The 7,428-nt window shown below is 45.3% G+C and overlaps 4 non-coding genes and 4 pseudogenes across 4 annotated transcripts; all 8 read left to right on the top strand.

The window, feature by feature from the left end:
* Positions 1–764: 764 nt before the first annotated feature.
* Positions 765–883, top strand: LOC143007166 (5S ribosomal RNA). Its single transcript, XR_012964386.1, has one exon. It is a non-coding gene; the product is annotated as a 5S ribosomal RNA (ribosomal RNA).
* A 460-nt stretch (positions 884–1,343) lies between these two features.
* LOC143007238 (5S ribosomal RNA) lies at positions 1,344–1,452 on the top strand (annotated as a pseudogene).
* Positions 1,453–1,897: 445 nt separating this feature from the next.
* LOC143007240 (5S ribosomal RNA) lies at positions 1,898–2,016 on the top strand (annotated as a pseudogene).
* A 245-nt stretch (positions 2,017–2,261) lies between these two features.
* LOC143007267 (5S ribosomal RNA) lies at positions 2,262–2,380 on the top strand. The gene has a single exon (XR_012964431.1). It is a non-coding gene; the product is annotated as a 5S ribosomal RNA (ribosomal RNA).
* Positions 2,381–2,837: 457 nt separating this feature from the next.
* Positions 2,838–2,956, top strand: LOC143007234 (5S ribosomal RNA; annotated as a pseudogene).
* A 439-nt stretch (positions 2,957–3,395) lies between these two features.
* LOC143007257 (5S ribosomal RNA) lies at positions 3,396–3,514 on the top strand. The gene has a single exon (XR_012964422.1). It is a non-coding gene; the product is annotated as a 5S ribosomal RNA (ribosomal RNA).
* Positions 3,515–3,759: 245 nt separating this feature from the next.
* LOC143007285 (5S ribosomal RNA) lies at positions 3,760–3,878 on the top strand. Its single transcript, XR_012964448.1, has one exon. It is a non-coding gene; the product is annotated as a 5S ribosomal RNA (ribosomal RNA).
* A 463-nt stretch (positions 3,879–4,341) lies between these two features.
* Positions 4,342–4,460, top strand: LOC143007201 (5S ribosomal RNA; annotated as a pseudogene).
* Positions 4,461–7,428: the final 2,968 nt, after the last annotated feature.

The following is a 7,428-nucleotide window of genomic DNA, read 5'->3' as shown; positions in this document are numbered from 1 at the left end:
ATTTGGGGCAAATTGGGGAATATTGAAAATTTGGGAAAAAAGTTAACCCCCGGGTCATCGATTTTTGAAACTGGAGAAAACTTTAAAAGCCCATATCTGTGACAAGGAAGGAGATAGAGAGCTAAAATTTCAGACGCAGCATCCAGACAGAAATGCCATCAATTTGTGTAAATTTGGGGCAAATTGGGGAATATTGAAAATTTTCTAAAAATGTTGACCCGCGGGTCATCGATTCTTGTAACTAGAGAAAACTTGAAAAGCCCATGTCTGTGACAAGGAAGGAGATAGAGAGCTACAATTTCAGAAGCAGCATCCAGGCAGAAATGCCATCAATGTGTGTAAATTTGGGGCAAATTGGGGAATATTGAAAATTTGGGAAAAAAGTTGACCCCCGGGTCATCGATTTTTGAAACTGGAGAAAACTTTAAAAGCCCATATCTGTGACAAGGAAGGAGATAGAGAGCTAAAATTTCAGACGCAGCATCCAGACAGAAATGCCATCAATTTGTGTAAATTTGGGGCAAATTGGGGAATATTGAAAATTTTCTAAAAATGTTGACCCGCGGGTCATCGATACTTGAAACTAGAGAAAACTTGAAAAGCCCATATCTGTGAAAAGGAAGGAGATAGAGGCTTCAGTGTTCTTCTGATGAAGGCATCATGTAAATTGTGATATACATGAACTTGAGTGTAGTCATGTGTACACGGTGACTTGAACTGGGTCTGTCTCACCTATAAAGAGCCTCTGTGTGGCTGTGCTCCTCGTTTATGGCCATACCACTCTGAACACGCCTGATCTCGTCTGATCTCAGAAGCTAAGCAGCGTCTGGCCAGGTTAGTACTTGGATGGGAGACCGCCTGGGAATACCCGGTGCCGTTAGCATTTTGGCCCTCTGAGCAGCAGGCCTCACCTGGTCCTCCTTCCTCATTTTTCACTCCCTCTGTAAACACGCAATTTCCCTCGGGAGAATAAAGTTGTATCTTATCTTATCTTATATGAAAGCATACATTCAGAAAATGAGTATTGCACATGGGCATAATATGAGAAGATTGAATGCACATCAGAAGTGAAGTACACGAGCCACTGTGTGACGATGATGATGATGATGATGATGATGATGATGATGAAAGTGAGCGTCAGAGATGTTAGTGGTCACTCTTTATGTTCTATGTGATGATTATCAGTTTCATTTGGTAAGACCTCATTATCCAGAAATGTGTTCTTCTGATGAAGGCATCATGTAAATTGTGATATACATGAACTTGAGTGTAGTCATGTGTACACGGTGACTTGAACTGGGTCTGTCTCACCTATAAAGAGCCTCTGTGTGGCTGCTCTCCTTGTTTACGGCCATACCACTCTGAACACGCCTGATCTCGGAAGCTAATCAGCGTCGGGCCAGGTTAGTACTTGGATGGGAGACCGCCTGGGAATACCCGGTGCCGTAAGCATTTTGGCCCTCTGAGCAGCAGGCCTCACCTGGTCCTCCTCCCTCATGTTTCACTCCCTCTGTCAACACGCAATTTCCCTCGGGAGAATAAAGTTGTATCTTATCTTATCTTATATGAAAGCATACATTCAGAAAATGAGTATTGCACATGGTCATAATATGAGATGATTGAATGCACATGAGGAGTGAAGTACAAGAGCCACTGTGTGACGATGATGATGATGATGATGAAAGTGAGCGTCAGACATGTAAGTGGTCCCTCTGTATGTTCTATGTGATGATTATCAGTTTCATTAGGTAAGACTTCATTATCCAGAAATGTGTGTTTCTGATGAAGGCATCATGTAAATTGTGATATACATGAACTTGAGTGTAGTCATGTGTACACGGTGACTTGAACTGGGTCTGTCTCACCTATAAAGAGCCTCTGTGTGGCTGCTCTCCTCGTTTACAGCCATACCACTCTGAACAAGCCCGATCTTGTCTGATCTCGGAAGCTAAGCAGCGTCGGGCCAGGTTAGTTCTTGGATGGGAGGCCGCCTGGGAATACCCGGTGCAGTGAGCATTTTGGCCCTCTGAGCAGCAGGCCTCACCTGGTCCTCCTCCCTCATGTTTCACTCCCTCTGTGAACACGCAATTTCCCTCGGGAGAATAAAGTTGTATCTTATCTTATCTGAAATGTTAGTGTTCTTCTGATGAAGGCATCATGTAAATTGTGATATACATACACTTGAGTGTAGTCATGTGTACACGGTGACTTGAACTGGGTCTGTCTCACCTATAAAGAGCCTCTGTGTGGCTGCATTCCTCGTTTACGGCCATACCACTCTGAACACGCCTGATCTCGTTTGATCTCGGAAGCTAAGCAGCGTCGGGCCAGGTTAGTACTTGGATGGGAGACCGCCTGGGAATACCCGGTGCCGTAAGCATTTTGGCCCTCTGAGCAGCAGACCTCACCTGGTCCTCCTCCCTCATGTTTCACTCCATCTGTCAACACCCAATGTCCCTCGGGAGAATAAAGTTGTATCTTATCTTATCTTATATGAAAGCATACATTCTGAAAATGAGTATTGCACATGGGCATAATATGAGAAGACTGAATGCACATGAGGAGTGAAGTACACGAGCCACTGTGTGACGATGATGATGATGATGATGATGATGATGATGAAAGTGAGCATCAGAGATGTTAGTGGTCCCTCTTTATGTTCTATGTGATGATTATCAGTTTCATTAGGTAAGACTTCATTATCCAGAAATGTGTGTTTCTGATGAAGGCATCATGTAAATTGTGATATACATGAACTTGAGTGTAGTCATGTGTACACGGTGACTTGAACTGGGTCTGTCTCACCTATAAAGAGCCTCTGTGTGGCTGTTCTCCTCTTTTTCGGCCATACCACTCTGAAAATGCCCGATCTCGTCTGATCTCAGAAGCTAAGCAGCGTCGGGCCAGGTTAGTACTTGGATGGGAAACAGCCTGGGAATACCCGGTGCCGTAAGCATTTTGGCCCTCTGAGCAGCAGGCCTCACCTGGTCCTCCTCCCTCATGTTTCACACCCTCTGTCAACACGCAATTTCCCTCGGGAGAATAAAGTTGTATCTTATCTTATCGTATATGAAAGCATACATTCAGAAAATGAGTATTGCATATGGTCATAATATGAGAAGATTGAATGCACATGAGAAGTGAAGTACACGAGCCACTGTGTGATGATGATGATGATGAAAGTGAGCTTCAGAGATGTTAGTGGTCCCTCTTAATGTTCTATGTGATGATTATCAGTTTCATTGGGTAAGACTTCATTATCCAGAAATGTGTGTTTTTGATGAAGGCATCATGTAAATTGTGATATACATGAACTTGAGTGTAGTCATGTGTACACGGTGACTTGAACTGGGTCTGTCTCACCTATAAAGAGCCTCTGTGTGGCTGCTCTCCTCGTTTACGGCCATACCACTCTGAACACGCCCGATCTCGTCTGATCTCGGAAGCTAATCAGCGTCGGGCCAGGTTAGTACTTGGATGGGAGACCGCCTGGGAATACCCGGTGCCGTAAGCATTTTGGCCCTCTGAGCAGCAGGCCTCACCTGGTCCTCCTCCCTTATGTTTCACTCCCTCTGTCAACACGCAATTTCCCTCGGGAGAATAAAGTTGTGTCTTATCTTATCTGAAATGTTAGTGTTCTTCTGATGAAGGCATCATGTAAATTGTGATATACATGAACTTGAGTGTAGTCATGTGTACACGGTGACTTGAACTGGGTCTGTCTCACCTATAAAGAGCCTCTGTGTGGCTGCTCTGCTCGTTTACGGCCATACCACTCTGAACACGCCCGATCTCGTCTGATCTCTGAAGCTAAGCAGCGTTGGGCCAGTTTAGTACTTGGATGGGAGACCGCTTGGGAATACCCGGTGCCGTAAGCATTTTGGCCCTCTGAGCAGCAGGCCTCACCTGGTCCTCCTCCCTCATGTTTCACTCCCTCTGTCAACACCCAATGTCCCTCGGGAGAATAAAGTTGTATCTTATCTTATCTTATATGAAAGCATACATTCAGAAAATGAGTATTGCACATGGGCATAATATGAGAAGATTGAATGCACATGAGAAGTGAAGTACACGAGCCACTGTGTGACGATGATGATGATGATGATGATGAAGATGATGATGATGAAAGTGAGCGTCAGAGATGTTAGTGGTCCCTCTTTATGTTCAATGTGATGATCATCAGTTTCATTAGGTAAGACTTCATTATCCAGAAATGTGTGTTTCTGATGAAGGCATCATGTAAATTGTGATATACATGAACTTGAGTGTAGTCATGTGTACACGGTGACATGAACTGGGTCTGTCTCACCTATAAAGAGCCTCTGTGTGGCTGCTCTCCTCGTTTACGTCCATAACACTCTGAACACGCCCGATCTCGTCTGATCTCGGAAGCTAATCAGCGTCGGGCCAGGTAAGTACTTGGATGGGAGACCGCCTGGGAATACCCGGTGCCGTAAGCATTTTGGCCCTCTGAGCAGCAGGCCTCACCTGGTCCTCCTCCCTCATGTTTCACTCCCTCTGTCAACACGCAATTTCTCTCGGGAGAATAAAGTTGTATCTTATCTTTTCTGAAATGTTAGTGTTCTTCTGATGAAGGTGTTGCACACTTGAAGAAAGTAATACTCTCAACGGCGTGCTGGGAAAAGTTTTTCGTTTAATCCAAAGTTTCCACAATACAGCTCACTTCACCATTTACATCTCCCGCCTTCCGTTCTCAGTGGCTACTTCTTCTCTCTCTCACCGTTATGCAACTGCATTATATCCCAGTACTACAGCGCCACTTCTGGCCAAAACATGCAACAACATCGTAACAAAAGAAAATAAAAGGCCACAACTTAATGGAAAAGGGACCAAAGAAAAGACTAAATGGGGGGTATGTCACACTCTCCCCTGCTTAACTAAATGTCGTCCCGACATTTCCCGTCTCAGTTCATCCTGTTTAAGACAATTTGATCACTTCCAGGTTAGAGTCCATTATTCAAGACACATATCTAATGACAGATTTCACATCACACTTATCTCCCCTTAATGTCATGTGTTAAACAGAGGAAGTCATTGTGCACTATGACAACTATCTATTTACTCCGCTGTGTTCACGGGAATAGGCGTGATCTTTGACCTGTAGCGAAATCACATAGAATCTCACACTTCATATATTCTAATAACTCTTTTCTTCATATCATTTCGTTATAAGAGTCTCTTTACAGTTAGTCTTTTCAACCATACTCCTGTAAATACAATATCTTACAACCACCATTTCCTCTTCAGTTATACTTGTGCGATTCTAAATGTGAGAACTGACTTTGTGTGGGCCTATATAAACTAAAAGTATTTTTTTTCTTTTAAACAACACATTAACATTTTCCATCCATCATATGACTTTGACATGAACTAACAAATTGTATTCATCTTAAAACTGGATGGCTTGAACTTACAACTTTAAAGTGCATCATATAATCTCATAACTTTAATTCAATTAACTGTGGGCTGCCCCAACCTATCATATGCGAGTGTTTTGGGTGCAGGTCTATTTCTGAAAGGATATCGTCTCGCAGGTGGTGAAGATGATGGATACTCTTCTCCCTCATTGCTTGCGGTCTCCAGCTCAGCCTCTTCTATATCCTCACTCAGGCCTGCTGTCACAGTCACTTCATTTTCCAGTCCAGTCCCGATCTGTTCTTCTTGCTCTCTGTCCGTGTCTGATGTCCACAGGGTCTGTTCTCCCATCACATCGTCTCCCTCAGGTGCTGGTGTTGCAGCCCGTGGCTGAAACTCTGTAGCCTCTGGTCTGAGGTTCCTTCTGGTTTGTGCTGCGGAGTCTCCTTGGGGCCATCTGGACATGCATCGCCAGTCATCCTCTTCAGAGTCAGATGAACACTCGGGTTCTGCATTCTGTTTTGTCGGTGTCTTTTTCTCTTTGTGTGGTCTCTCACCTCTTTTCTTTTCAGGCTTGTGTGACTCAACTGGCAGGAAGTCACAGGGGAGCAGCAGATTTCGATGAAGCACTCTGGTGCGGCCCTGGCCATCCTCTGGTTGTACTTCATAAACTGGACTTTCTGGGTGTTTTCTCTTGACCACTACATGGACTTTGTCTTCCCAGAATGACCTGAGTTTTCCGGGTCCACCTCTTTCAGTCAAGTTCCTAATGAGAACTCTGCAGCCAGGATACAGCTCTGCACCTTGAACCTTCCGGTCATACAGGTTTTTCCCCCTCTCTCCGCTTGCCTTCGCAGCCTTGGAGGCTAACTGGTACGCCTCCTCCATCCTCTGTTTCCATTTCTTGGCATAGTCATCATGAGATGCACTGCCATCACTGTGGGGGATACTGAACATGATGTCAATAGGCAATCTGGGGTTACGACCAAAGAGCAGGTAATATGGTGCGTATCCAGTGGACTCATTGCGCGTGCAATTGTAGGCGTGTATTACTTTGGCAAGAGAATTCTTCCAATCTGCTTTAGCTTGGTCATCTAGGTTACGCAACATGGCCAGCAGGGTGCGGTTGAAGCGTTCCACTTGACCGTTCCCCTGGGGGTGGTACGGGGTGGTGCGAGAACCTTGGATGCCAGAGTATTTTTGGAGCTCTGCAAACAACTTATTCTCAAATTCTCTACCCTGATCATGGTGTAATTTCGTGGGGAAGCCGAATTGGAGGACAAAGTCACCGAATATCTTCTCAGCTGCAGTTCGAGCACTGTTGTTAGTACATGCATACGCCTGAGCGAATCGTGTAAAATGGTCCATGACCACCAGAATGTACTCATATCCTCCTTTACACTTCTCTAGGTGCATGAAGTCAATTGAGACCAGCTCAAAGGGGTATGTTGTCACAATACTGGTAAGTGGTGCTCTTACTGCTTTCTGTGGTCTTTTCCGTTTCACACAGCTACAGACCTTGTTGATGTGATGCTCAACGTCTCTCTGCATATGAGGCCAAAAGAAACGCTCACGGATCAGATGGAGTGTCCGTTCAACGCCCAAGTGTCCCATCTCTTCATGCAGCTCTCTCAGGATGAGGGGACGGAACTTTGGAGGCACAACCAGTTGTGTGCGTGTTGCTGTCTGTCGCCGGAGAACATCCTCAGCATCAATCACCAACTTCGCTTTCTCCCTTGCAAACACTGCCAACTCACTGTGAGTGTCTTTCACCCTCGGCCACTGCTGTTGTGCGACCTGCTGTTTCACCTGCTTCAGCAGTAGATCCTCGTCTTGAGCGGCTCTCAGTGCTTGAGGGGCGATCTGCTTTGCTGCGTTCATCCGCGGCTCACTGCTCAGCTCTGCGATGGCTGTGGTGATGGTCACTGGACACAGCAACGGCTCTCTCTCCACCTGGTGAACTGACAACCCTTTGGAGACACTGGCCAAGATCTCAGACTGTATCTTTTGTGAACAGGTTAGCATATACTTCTCTATGTCAAGGGGCATTCT

The sequence above is a fragment of the Genypterus blacodes genome, unplaced genomic scaffold (assembly GCF_046128005.1).
Source record: "Genypterus blacodes isolate CSIRO-AG114 ecotype Tasmania unplaced genomic scaffold, CSIRO-AGI_Gbla_v1 ptg000083l_1, whole genome shotgun sequence".
In the NCBI taxonomy this organism is placed as follows: domain Eukaryota; kingdom Metazoa; phylum Chordata; class Actinopteri; order Ophidiiformes; family Ophidiidae; genus Genypterus; species Genypterus blacodes.
Note: the sequence above shows the minus strand (reverse complement) of the source record. Positions and strands in the feature narration are given on the sequence as shown.